At 41.8% G+C, this 12,733-nt stretch overlaps 1 protein-coding gene across 1 annotated transcript in view; it reads right to left on the bottom strand.

Moving 5' to 3' along the window:
• LOC130277757 (transmembrane protein 272-like) overlaps positions 1 to 12,523 on the bottom strand; it is a 98,669-nt gene extending 86,146 nt beyond the window's left edge. Inside the window, exon 1 of the mRNA XM_056528496.1 lies at positions 12,489 to 12,523. The gene's annotated coding sequence lies outside the window, so the exon portion shown is untranslated. The remainder of the gene's footprint in view (positions 1 to 12,488) is intronic.
• Positions 12,524 to 12,733: the final 210 nt, after the last annotated feature.

The following is a 12,733-nucleotide window of genomic DNA, read 5'->3' as shown; positions in this document are numbered from 1 at the left end:
CCGGCGTCTCCTGCTCTGGTCTGTGATCGAGCAGACCAGAGCAGGAGATGACCGATAATACTGATCTGTTCTATGTCCTATACATAGAACAGATCAGTATTAGCAATCATGGTATTGCTATGAATAGTCCCCTATGGGGACTATTCAAGTGTAAAAAAAAATGTAAAAAAATGTAAAAGTAAAAGTAAAAAAAAAGTGAAAAATCCCCTCCCCCAATAAAAAAGTAAAACGTCCGTTTTTTCCTATTTTACCCCCAAAAAGCGTAAAAAACATTTTTTATAGACATATTTGGTATCGCCGCGTGCGTAAATGTCCGAACTATTAAAATAAAATGTTAATGATCCCGTACGGTGAACGGCGTGAACGAAAAAAAATAAAAAAAAGTCCAAAATTCCTACTTTTTTAATACATTTTATTTAAAAAAAATTATAAAAAATGTATTAAAAGTTTTTTATATGCAAATGTGGTATCAAAAAAAAGTACAGATCATGGCGCAAAAAATGAGCCCTCATACCGCTGCTTATACAGAAAAATAAAAAAGTTAGAGGTCATCAAAATAAAGGGATTATAAACGTACTAATTTGGTTAAAAAATTTGTGATTTTTTTTAAGCGCAACAATAATATAAAAGTATATAATAATGGGTATCATTTTAATCGTATTGACCCTCAGAATAAAGAACACACGTCATTTTTACCATAAATTGTACGGCGTGAAAACAAAACCTTCCAAAATTAGCAAAATTGCGTTTTTCGTTTCAATTTCCCCACAAAAATAGTGTTTTTTGGTTGCGCCATACATTTTATGATATAATGAGTGATGTCATTACAAAGGACAACTGGTCGCGCAAAAAACAAGCCCTCAAACTAGTTTGTGGATGAAAATATAAAAGAGTTATGATTTTTAGAAGGCGAGGAGGAAAAAATGAAAACGTAAAAATTAAATTGCCTGAGTCCTTAAGGCCAAAATGGGCTGAGTCCTTAAGGGGTTAAAGGAGTACTCCGTTGGGAAAACATTTTTTTAAATCAACTGGTGCCAGAAAGTTAAACAAATTTGTAAATTACTTCTATAAAAAAAAAATCTTAATCCTTCCAGTACTTATATGCTGCTGTATGCTCCACAAGAAGTTCTTTTCTTTTTGGCTTTCCTTTCAGTCTGACCACAGTGCTCTCTGCTGAAACCTCTGTCCATTTTTGGAACTGTCCAGAGTAGGAGCAAATCCCCATAGCAAACTTATCCTGCTCTGGACAGTTCCTGACATGGAAAGAGGTGTCAGCAGAGAGCACTGTGTCAGACAGAAAGGAAATTCAAAAAGAAAAGAACTTCCTGTGGAGCATACAGCAGCTGATAAGTACTGGAAGGGTTAAGATTTTTTAATAGAAGTAATTTACAAATCTGTTTAACTTTCTGGCACCAGAGTACCCTTTTAACTAACCTTCTATTTTAATAGTTCGGACATTAACGCACGCGGTGTTACTACATATGATTATGTTTATTTTGATTACATTATTTAACTAAAAAATGGAAAATGGGGGGGGGGGGTGGTATTCAAACTTTTTTTTAGGGAAGGGGTTAATTCACGTTTCTTTTTTACACTTTTTACTTTTTTTTTTTATCCCCATAGGGGACTATTTCATTAAATCCTGGAATTGCATAAACTGTTCAATGCTAAGCTTTGGCTAAGCATTGATCAGTGTTATTGGTGATCTGCTGCTCCAGCCTGCCATGGTTGACTGGAGACATCAGAGCGGCAATCATACGGCAAGGAAGCAGGTAAGGGCCCTCTCACCAGATCAGGACATTGCAATTTCACAGCGATGGTCCCGATCAGCTCCGATGAGCTGTCGGGATGGTCTTTTTAACATTTTAGACACCGTAATCAACTTTGATTGCGGTGTCTAAGGGGTTAATGCTGTGCATCGGCTTGATCAGCGATGCCTGGCATTAACCCTGGGTTCTGGCTGCTGATAGCAACTGAGACCCACGGGGTATGGACCGATGGTTGGACCCCCCGCAATCATTTTCCACTGGACTTCTTCTTCTCATATCTAAGATCCTCCATAACCTTTATCGATTTAGTTGTTCTTCTTTGTACATTATCTAACTCCAAGGGATCTTAACTGATGCCCAGAATGGTTGAACTAATGCTTTGTAATGCGATAATATTATGTCTCTTTCCCGTTAGTTCAGGCCTCTTTCAAAACATGGAAATGTCCTGCTGGCCTTAAAAGCTGCTGACTGATGTTGCATGTTGTGATTTCACAGTTTTACTTCCTCTTGGACATAAGGTGCACAAAGATTATAAGTAATTAATAATGCATATATATTTATCAACATTTAATCTCATCTGCCAAGTGGATGCCCAGTGGCGTTGCTGGGGTCCGGTATCAACCGGTGTGATAGAAAATGATGTCACTACCCCCCCCCCCCCCCAACACACACACAAACTGTGACTCAGGTCAACAGCACAATTCCAACCAAAAGGAAGTGATACCTCCCTCGATCCCCCACAGCTGCTGTGCTGACCTTCCTGATCTCTGCTCATCACTGCAAAAAAAATAAAAAATTACCGACGTATTTTGTTTTACATGTGGATTTCCATCTATATAGGGCTCGTTTACACAAACGTATTTTGTTTCAAACTCACAGCGGGTTTCCCCAATGGTCACTTTTCCTGAGCCCCAAAGATCCTGAAACTTCTAGAAAGTCAGCCATCACTGCTTATCACTTGTCTAATACCATACCTACAGTGAAGCATGGTGTTGGCAGCATCATGGTGTTGCAGTGTCTGAGACAGGGAGACTGGTAAAGGTTTAGGGAAAGCTGAATGGAGAAAATATAGATAAATTCTTAATGACCCTTAGCACACAGCCAAGACACAGGAGTAGATCAAAGGGGTACTCCGGTGAAAACCTTTTTTCTTTTAAATCAACTGGTGGCAGAAAGTTAAACATATTTGTAAATTACTTCTATTAAAAAATCTTAATCCTTCCTGTACTTATTAGCTGCTGAATACTACAGAGGAAATTCTTTTCGGAATGCTCTCTGATGACATCACGAGCACAGTTCTCTCTGCTGACGTTATAATAATAATAATAATAATGCTTTATTTATTGTTGTCCTTAGTGGGATTTGAACCCAAGTCCCCAGCACTGCAAGGCAGCAGTGCTAACCACTGAGCCACCATGCTGCCCTTAGCATTCATCTGCTATGCATGGTTGCTAAAATGGACAGAGATGTCAGCAGAGAGCACTGTGCTCGTGATGTCATCAGTGTTCCAAAAAGAAAGGAATTTCCTCTGTAGCATTTAGGAGCTAATAAGTACTGGAAGGATTAAGATTTTTTTAATAGAAGTAATTTACAAATATGTTTAACTTTCTGCCACCAGTTGATTTAAAAGAAAAAAGGTTTTCACCGGAGTACCCCTTTAAGGACTACTCTTTGAATGTCCTTGAGTGGCCCAGGCAGAGCCCTGACATGAACCCAATGAAGATCTCTGGTGAGCCCAGAAATCGCTTCTACCGATGGCCCAATTTAACCCAACAGAACTTGAGAGGATCTGCAAAGAAGAATGGCCGAAAATATCCAAATCCAGATGTGCAAACCTTGTGGCATCATACCCAAGAAGAGTAAAGGCTGTAACCACTGCCACATGTGTATCAGCTAAGTACTGTGTAAAGGGTCTGAATGCTTATGTCAATGCAATATTTTAGTTTTTCCTTTTCCATAAATTAGGAAAGATTTCTAACATTCTGTTTTTACTTTGTCATTAGGTGGTATTAAGTGCAGAATAATGGGGGGAAACTCAATTTTAGCACATGGCCGCAACATAACAAAATGTGAATAAAGTGATAGGTCTGAATACTTTCCCAATGCATTATATAAGGCTAAGCTCATGTAACGTTTCCCTAGTATGTTCCATGTGCAACTTGTCATCAAGATATGCCGACCTATCACAAAGTACTGGCAGCAGATCCTTTGGCCGTGATTTATCAATCCGCCTGAAACTAAAACTGCCTGGTTTTGCCCATAGCAACCAATCACAGCTCAGCTTCCATTTTACCAGAGTTTGTTAAGATATATAAATTGGTTGCTATGAGCTAGGAGCAAAACCAGACAATTTTTGATTCAGGCATATTGGAAGGGTTAATACAGGGCATCACCGCGATCGGTGATGTCCTGTATTAGCCGCGGGTCCCGGCCGTTGATGGCCGCAGGGACTGCCTCGATAGGGGTGTATTCGCCGTATAAGACGCACCGACTTTTTCCCCCCAGTTTTGGGGAAGAAAAAGTGCGTCTTATACGGCGAAAAATACGGTATATGTGCAGGAAATTGACCAAGTCAGTAGTTGACTATGTTTGCTCATTAAAAGGATATTCTCAGCTGAAGAGGTTATTTTTTATCCACAGGTTGGTAGATAAAATGCTCCATTTTTTCTGCATGTAGAGTTGGGCAATGTTTGGAGGCCTCATAGAAAACGAATGGCACGCTTTTTGGGCTCCATTCATTCTTGCGACCACTTTTTCCCTATTTTCAGGATCAGCGGGGATCCAACCACTGGGACGCCACCTATTCTGAAAATTGGGACAAAACTGCCCCAGAATGAATGGTGCACACTGCGCACACCCGACTAGTGCTCCATTCATTCCCAATGTTCCCACTTGTCAATGTTCGGCAGCCCCATAGGTGAATGAATGGAGTGTAGACTGTGCACGCGCAGTGAGCGATGTTTAGTTTGGAATCCTATATAGGAATCTATATGCCCTCTGTTACAGTATATAATGCATATAATGTATGGTAAGTTATAATGAAGGTTATGTATATTGAGACCATAAATGCCTAGACTTAACTATCATGTAGTACATGAGGATACAGGGCGGGTGTCTAAATGAATTCTTGTTTATAATTTACATTCATTTATATGGTGTTTGCTCTTTGGCTAATCTGTAGTTTTTTTGCCTTCTTGAACGCCTCAACCGCACACAGTTCAGCACAATGACGATGCAGTCAAGATCTGCATGTAGATGCAAAAAAGAAAAAAAATAACATGCTGCAAACCAAAGAATCAACAGCACATATACTGAAATGTACAATTTGTACAGCGATGGAATTTTTCCATTACTTAGCATCGGAAACTGGTGTGATGCAGTTACAAACTACATTGCAACTTCAATGCTACCAGATGATGTGGTTTCACCTCATATATTTCTGCAATATTGGGCAGCATGTAAATTCCCCCCAACAGTCTATATTCAAGCAGCAGAAATTTCTTCCACTGTGCTAATTATCGTATTTGGCTACTAAAGCAACCTTATTCTATTCAGCGAAACTAAATATTATCAATCCCTCAATCCAGGGCTGCGTCTACAGCACATGCAGCCATAGACTGTGTTCACTCATGATGTTTTATCAAGGCTGGCCCTACAATGTGTCCCACCGGGTCCACTGGACTCAGGCGGCACCTTCACAGGGGCACCATATTGCCGCCCCGAGAAGATTTTTGACCCCTTCGCGACCATGACGGACCTAGTCCGTTATGGTGCTGCTCAGGGTGTATGGAGCGGGCTCCTGACTTGAGCCTGCTCCATATCCGGCAGCTCCCAGCTTATTTCAGTAGCTGGGGTCCACCCCTAATAGCCGGCATGCAGTGATCGCCACAGCCGGCTATTAACCATTTAGATCGCTGCTGTCAAAGCTGACAGCGGCATCTAAGGGGAGATGGAAACAATCCCTGGTGGCCCAGTGTAGTCCAGGGCTTACCTCTTCTTCCTGCCCATCCATGGCTCTGCATTAGATAGAGCTTGGCTCCATCAAATGATTGCAGAGCATACAGATCATTGAAGTTCTATGGAACTGCATTGATCTGTATGAGGAATCTAATGATTCCTCCTAAAAGTCCCCTAAGGGACCAATAAAGTGTAACAAAAATGTTTATAGTTTAATAAAGTTAAAAAAAAAAAACATTAACCCCTTCCATGTCAAAAGTTCAAATCACCTCCCCTTTTCCCATTTTCCATATAAAAACATGAAAACATAATAAAAAGTAAAAAAAATACAAAACCCCAGAATTGTGTTTTTTTTTATCATGTTCTCCTGATACACTATGGCATAGTACAGTGTTTTTTTGTTTGTTTTTTGGAGGGGAGCGGGCAGCATTTCACTCCTGAACCCAGGCAGCACAATGTCATGGCCCAGCCCTGTGTTTTATCTGCGTTACCACCGTGTTTTTAGCAGATATTCATCACTTTTAGTTTGAGTCTGGTCATTTTCCGAAAAAACTTGCCAGAAATATGTGTGGTACTGCTAATCAAATTCCACGTGTGAACACAGCCTTATGTCCATTAAATGAGCAATCTTACTCATAATTGGTAGTTTGATAATTGGTAGTTGAATTGTGTTTTTTGATACAGTTCTTGACTGCATTAGCTATTGCATAAGAAAATGCATGAGATCATTAGACAGTCTGTCATTTCTCGGTTACTCAAAATATATTACTCAGAAATGGTCCTTTCATTTTATTTATCCATGATGCAGTTTTTGTGACAGTTATTTTATTTTATTTTTTTAATAGTTTGTATTAGTATTTTTTTTCTTTACCATTTTATCCCCTGAATTTTTATCATTGCAAGTCATATCATTCATTTATCATTTATATATACTAAATGGAAAACAACACATGACATCTGCACCATATCATCCATCTACCAATAGTTTGGCTGATTTATTAAGAGTATCAAAATGCAAATCTTTTTACCACTAATCACCCTCCTCCAATTGTTTCTATGTCATTCTTTACTTTCCGTGCAGAAAAGGAAAAAAGAAAGGAAACAAAGGGGGCGCTATCTAAGTGCCGTAAATGATGGTAATCGCAAAGGATGTAAAATTGTGCATACAGGAATTAAGGAGCCAAATTAAAGTGTGTGTTAGCACACTCACCTTCTAGTGTTGTGCAAGCTCAGACACAACACTGATGTGGGCTTTCTGAGTACATGCACTCTAAACGTTCTCCTCTGGGCTGCCAAGCATCTATCCCGATACTCCGTGGTGTCGGTCTGGTAGATAGTGGTGTGGATGCTGGATAACCTTGGCAAGGTGCTTATCCAGTCCTGGTAAAAAAGGGCGATGCTTCTCTGGGGCGCCTCCGGATGCGTGGATGTTTCAACTCCCGACCCAGGTGGGGGTTGGAGAAGGAGGAAGGTACGGGAGCAGTTGAAAGCTTTAAAAGCTTTATTCGGACGACGCGTTTCGCAAGGGGTCCCTTGCTTCATCAGGTGACCTGATGAAGCAAGGGACCCCTTGCGAAACGCATCGTCCGAATAAAGCTTTTAAAACTTTCAACTGCTCCCGTACCTTCCTCCTTCTCCAACCCCCACCTGGGTCGGGAGTTGCAACATCCACGCATCCGGAGGCGCCCCAGAGAAGCATCGCCCTTTTTTACCAGGACTGGACAAGCACCTTGCCGAGGTTATCCAGCATCCACACCACTATTCTTTACTTTCCAGGTAAGATCTTCTTGCACTGTGGAACTGTGCAACAAAAACAACTACAACAAATGGACAGATTCACTTATAGAAGAATGTGTCAGTTTTATGTAGGGCAAAGTTTTATGGTAAGAAATTACAATAGAGAACAAAAAATGGTTTCCTGGAAAGATCAACTAAGGATATTGAATACAGCTGGTGTAGGCATACCAAGTTCTGTGCCTGCCTCATGTTCTGTTACACTTACTGTGCCATCTACATTGTCTGTTGTATCAGGTAATGAATCACCTTCTGAACCTGCTGAGACTCTATCATTACCGATTGACGTTTCACAGTCACTACCATCAACCTCAGATCATTTCACCAATAGCACTGTCAATATAGAGAGATGACACTCCACAACAGTTAGGGATCCACCAGATCATTTGGATTTATATTAAAAGTAGACTTTTACTGTACTGAGACCGAGGCCCTGATTTAATTTACTAAGAGTGGAGTGTTTATTCTGGAGTGATTTCAATATCAATCGTCTTTTTTTTCAGACTCATTTACTATTCTGTCGCACATGTCGGTTATTTTTCTGTCGCACTAGTCAATTGTGTCGCACAAACTCAGAGCTAAAGAAATTAGTTGTGTGAGTCAAAATGGTTTAGACTTTGTTTGTTTAAAAATGTTTCCATGAATCAAAAGTATTCATGTGTATTAATTTTTCAAACATTACAACTATTTTCCTTGTTTATCAGCTTGGGTGTTAAATTGATTTAAACCTAATACTGCAAATGTGTTAAAAAGAAAAAAAAATAGAAACAATTCACTATCACAAAAGCATTCAATATTTTATTCATAAAAGTGTTGAACTGTACAAAATGTTTTCAGGTTATAAAACAAGTTACTTTCACACAAAAAACACAATGGCAAACAGACCCTTTTTAGAAATCACCCCATTTTTGGAATTTCCCTCGGCCTCTTGGCTGTCGGTTATTGTGTGTGGCAAACTCACACTTTTTCTTGAGTGATTTTGGAAGTACTCCGAGCATTTTTAGTTTTTTTGTCGGTAAAACGCCCATTTTTGCATAAAACATGCCAATTTCAGAGTTAAAAAAACACACTCCGAGTGTTTTCTAAAGTGTCGCATAAATAGTCGCACAGACGTTGCGACTAAAATTTAGGCGCAACAACCGAGAAAAAGAGCCGATTGGACTTTAGTAAATGAGGACCAGAGTGTTGTGTACGTGTATATACTGTATGCAGTGTATAGTAATATTTATTTTGCCTTGTTGTGTCAGTTATCCCCCCTTCCTCTTCAATTTTAGTAAAACAGTTGAGTACACTTAGTCCATGTTCGTATATATTTATGTGGATAACATCATTATATATCTGACTGAAAACTCTACACATGTCACTAATGCACTCCTATTTGTTACTCTCAACACAGCAAAATGCTTGGTACTATCACCATCAGGGCCGGTTTTAGGGGGGGGGGGGGAACCTGGGCAATTGCCCAGGGTCCCCATGTCCAAAAGGGCTCCCTGAACTCTAGGAACATTACTACATTATACCACGATTTGCGCAAAATCACGGCAAAAATGTTGCGGTTTTATTCAAATTGCAGCAGACTAAAGTAATGTGAGAGTCACCCTGTGGGAGCCCGGGCTTCAGAGAGCCCACAGAGCAGAATTGACATTCACACTGTATGGTAATGAACCTTCCTGATGATGCCATCGCAGGCCCTTTACCATACAGTGTTCAAAGAGGAGGAGGAGGGGGTAATAGGGAAAAGCATGGGGGGAGGGGGCTGTGAGGAAGGTGGGGAGACCAGTACAAGTGATGTATATATATGTACATATAAACTGTATATAGGGGGTAAAGTTAGCAATATATGTGGGTATAGATAGCAGTATATGAGGAGCATAGGAAGCAGTGTATAATGGGAGAAGGGGGCCATAAGGAGCAGTATATGTGATAGGGGGTCATAGGGAGCAGTAAATACAGTGGTCCCTCAACATACGATGGTAATTCGTTCCAAACGACCCATCGTTAGTCAAATCCATCGTATGTTGAGTGATCCGTGCAATGTAAAGTATAGGAAGCTGTACTCACCTGTCCCCGCCGCTCCGGACCAGGTCCTCATCGCTCCCGATGCTGTCCCAGGGGCTCCCAATGCTGTCCCGCTGCTCCGGTCTCTTCTTCGCGATCCTCCGGCTTCTTCCGCATCTTCTGCAGGGTCCGGGCCTCGCTTTCTGGTGACATTATTACGCTGCTGCGCCGGCGCGGCGTGCGTAGTGACGTAATAACGACGCCGGAAAGCGAGGCCCGGACCCTGGAGAAGATGCGGAAGAAGCCGGAGGATCGCGAAGTGGACCCGGAGCAGCGGGAGTAGGTAAGCGAACCTGCCCGGGATGCTTAAACTGCTATCCGACAGCAGCTTAAGCATTTTGCGCTGTCGGATAGCAGTTAATACGATAGCCCCGACATATAAAAGCATTGCATGTCGATGCTGACATCGACATGCGGTGGCCTCTGAGAGGCCATCGTATGTCGATTTTATCATATGTCAGGGCCATCGCATGTCGGGGGGGTTACTGTATGTGATAGGGGGTCATAGGGAGCAGTAAATATGTGATAGGGGTCATAGGGAGCAGTATATACAGAATATGATAGGAGGTCATAGGGAGCCGTATATATGTGAAATACGGGGCCATACAGAACAGTATATGTGAGATAGGAGGTCATAGGGAGCAGTATATATGTGATAGGAGGTCATAGGGAGCAGTGTATATGTGAAATACGGGGTCATACAGAATAGTATATGTGAGTTGGGGGGACATACGGAGCAGTATATGGGAGATAGGGGACAAACGGAGCAGTTGAGATAGCGGTTATACGAAGCAGTATATGTGAGATATGGGGTCATACACAACAGTATATATGAGAGAGAGAGGGCCATGGGGAGCAATGTGTGGAGGGGGGAGGGTCTTTTGGTCCAGTCTGGGATCTGTATACCAAAGGTCATCACCAATACACAGAATATCTGATCAGTGAGACCTGACCCCTGGGACCACCACCGATCATGAGGAGAGAGGTCCCTTGTCCCCCAAATGAATGGAGCAGCAGCACATGATCACCTGCAGCTCCATTTGTTCTCTATGGGACTTATAAACATTGCTGATTGCTGCACTCACATGTATGGAGACCCCATAGAGAATGAACGGAGTGACATGGGTTAATGTGCTGTTGCTTTAATCACCCAGGGGTTCCAGTGGTCGGATCCTACCGATTAGATTTTTACACTGTCCCCTAGGTATGCTGTAGACATGGTAATGGGGCAGCAGCAAGCAAAGCAGGTTGTCCGTGTAAAGGATCGGGGTTGTGTTACTATAGAGTTTTGGGTAGGCTGCAGAAGGGGCCACAGATGTCTTGGTATAGTCTTTAGTCATCAGGAGACATCATCATATTTGCCTGGGCTGGATGGGAAAGAGAACATATACAATCAAAGAAGACTCCCCCTGTGGTCACTGGATTTAATAGTCCTGTATGCTGTGACTGCTTCTGATCAGGTGAGAGCTGCTCTAACATGGCCACAATACAGGAGTGTTTTAGGGTCTGATTTATTTAAATGGTTAAAGAGCAACTGTTGCATAAAAATAAGTCCATAACCATAAGCACAGCCTATGAGATGATCACTGGTATACTGCAGCCTACGATCTGATCACTGGTATACTGCAGCCTACGAGCTGATCACTGATATAATGCAGCCTACGAGCTGATCACTGATATACTGCAGCCTACGAGCTGATCACTGGTATACTGCAGCCTATGAGCTGATCACTGGTATACTGCGGCCTATGAGCTGATCACTGGTATTCTGCGGCCTACGAGCTGATCACTGGTATAATGCAGCCTACGAGCTGATCACTAGTATACTGCAGCCTACGAGCTGATCACTGGTATACTGCAGCCTACGAGCTAATCACAGGTATACCGGCCTACGAGCTGATAACTGGTATACTGTGGCCTACGAGCTGATCACTGGTATACTGAGGCCTACGAGCTGATCACTGGTATACTGCAGCCATCTCTCTGTTTTGTCACTTTGTGTCTTTTATGCTGTAAAAATTACTTTTACCCACAGTTGTCAAAAGTCCGAGAGGAGTGGCCAGGGATCTACAATGCCCCAGGCTGCCAAGCCTCTCTTCTCTGGCATCACCGCACTGCCCCAGCCTGACTGGCACGCAGCTCTGTTTCTTTCTCAGTCAGTGAGCAGTGCCGGGGCAGTGCTGTGATGTCGGAAAAGAGATTGCAGATCCCTGACTACGCCTCTCTGACTTTTGGCATCTGTAAATAAATGTTATTTTTACAGAATAGAAGACAAATGTATGGCTGCAGTATACCAGTGATCAGCTTGTGCTGTGCTAACAGGTTATTGACCTATTTTTATGTGACAGTTGCACTTTAAACAAAAAGTTTTCACTATGGGGGAGATTTATGAAAGCCTATGTAGAGGATGCTATTCTCATTTTTAAAAAGGCCTCTGATCGGTTGCTGTGGGCAACTCCACCACTGATTCTTTGCACAGGTTTTCATAAATCTTCCCCTATATAACTTAGATTTGGACCCTATAATGCATTTGTGTTATGGCCTTCAGCTGAGATGCAGCACAATTCAACATGGTGATCTTTAGTCATGGGCCCCATTTTTATTTTTGCCCAGGGCCACACTTAGTCTAAAACCGGCCCTGATCACCATGCCAACTTTGTCAGTATCAAGATATTCATTGGTCCATGCAGATTCCTTCTGCAAGGTTAAAGCCAGGAATTACATTTTTTACTGAGACCAGTGATGGGTCTAGTGGCACTATCATGTCCAGCAGCGGCCCACCAGTTATTGGAAACACAAGGGATAAAACATGCATGATATCAGGACACATCAATTGGGACAGTAACAAATATAAAGGGACGAAAATCAAAATGCTCGAAGAAAGAAAACAGAGAGTTAAAGACCACTAACCTTTTCCTTATGAAATCTTTTCTTTTATGAAACCACAGCTTTCAGCATACTCTGTCAAAGTCTCTGGTTTATGTTATGCTGGGGGTGGTGGTTTCACTGTTACAACAGAGCCTATACCTTCCCCAGTAACCACTCAGTTCCTGAATTACCATTAATTTTCGAAACAAAAAGGTTCCCATATGTCTTGTCCTGCTATAGAACAAACTGGTTTAACAGTAGTAACCTTTATCTAAAGTATATGGCCA

The sequence above is a fragment of the Hyla sarda genome, chromosome 6, assembly GCF_029499605.1.
Source record: "Hyla sarda isolate aHylSar1 chromosome 6, aHylSar1.hap1, whole genome shotgun sequence".
In the NCBI taxonomy this organism is placed as follows: Eukaryota; Metazoa; Chordata; class Amphibia; order Anura; family Hylidae; genus Hyla; species Hyla sarda.
This window is presented reverse-complemented; position numbering and strand designations above follow the sequence as displayed.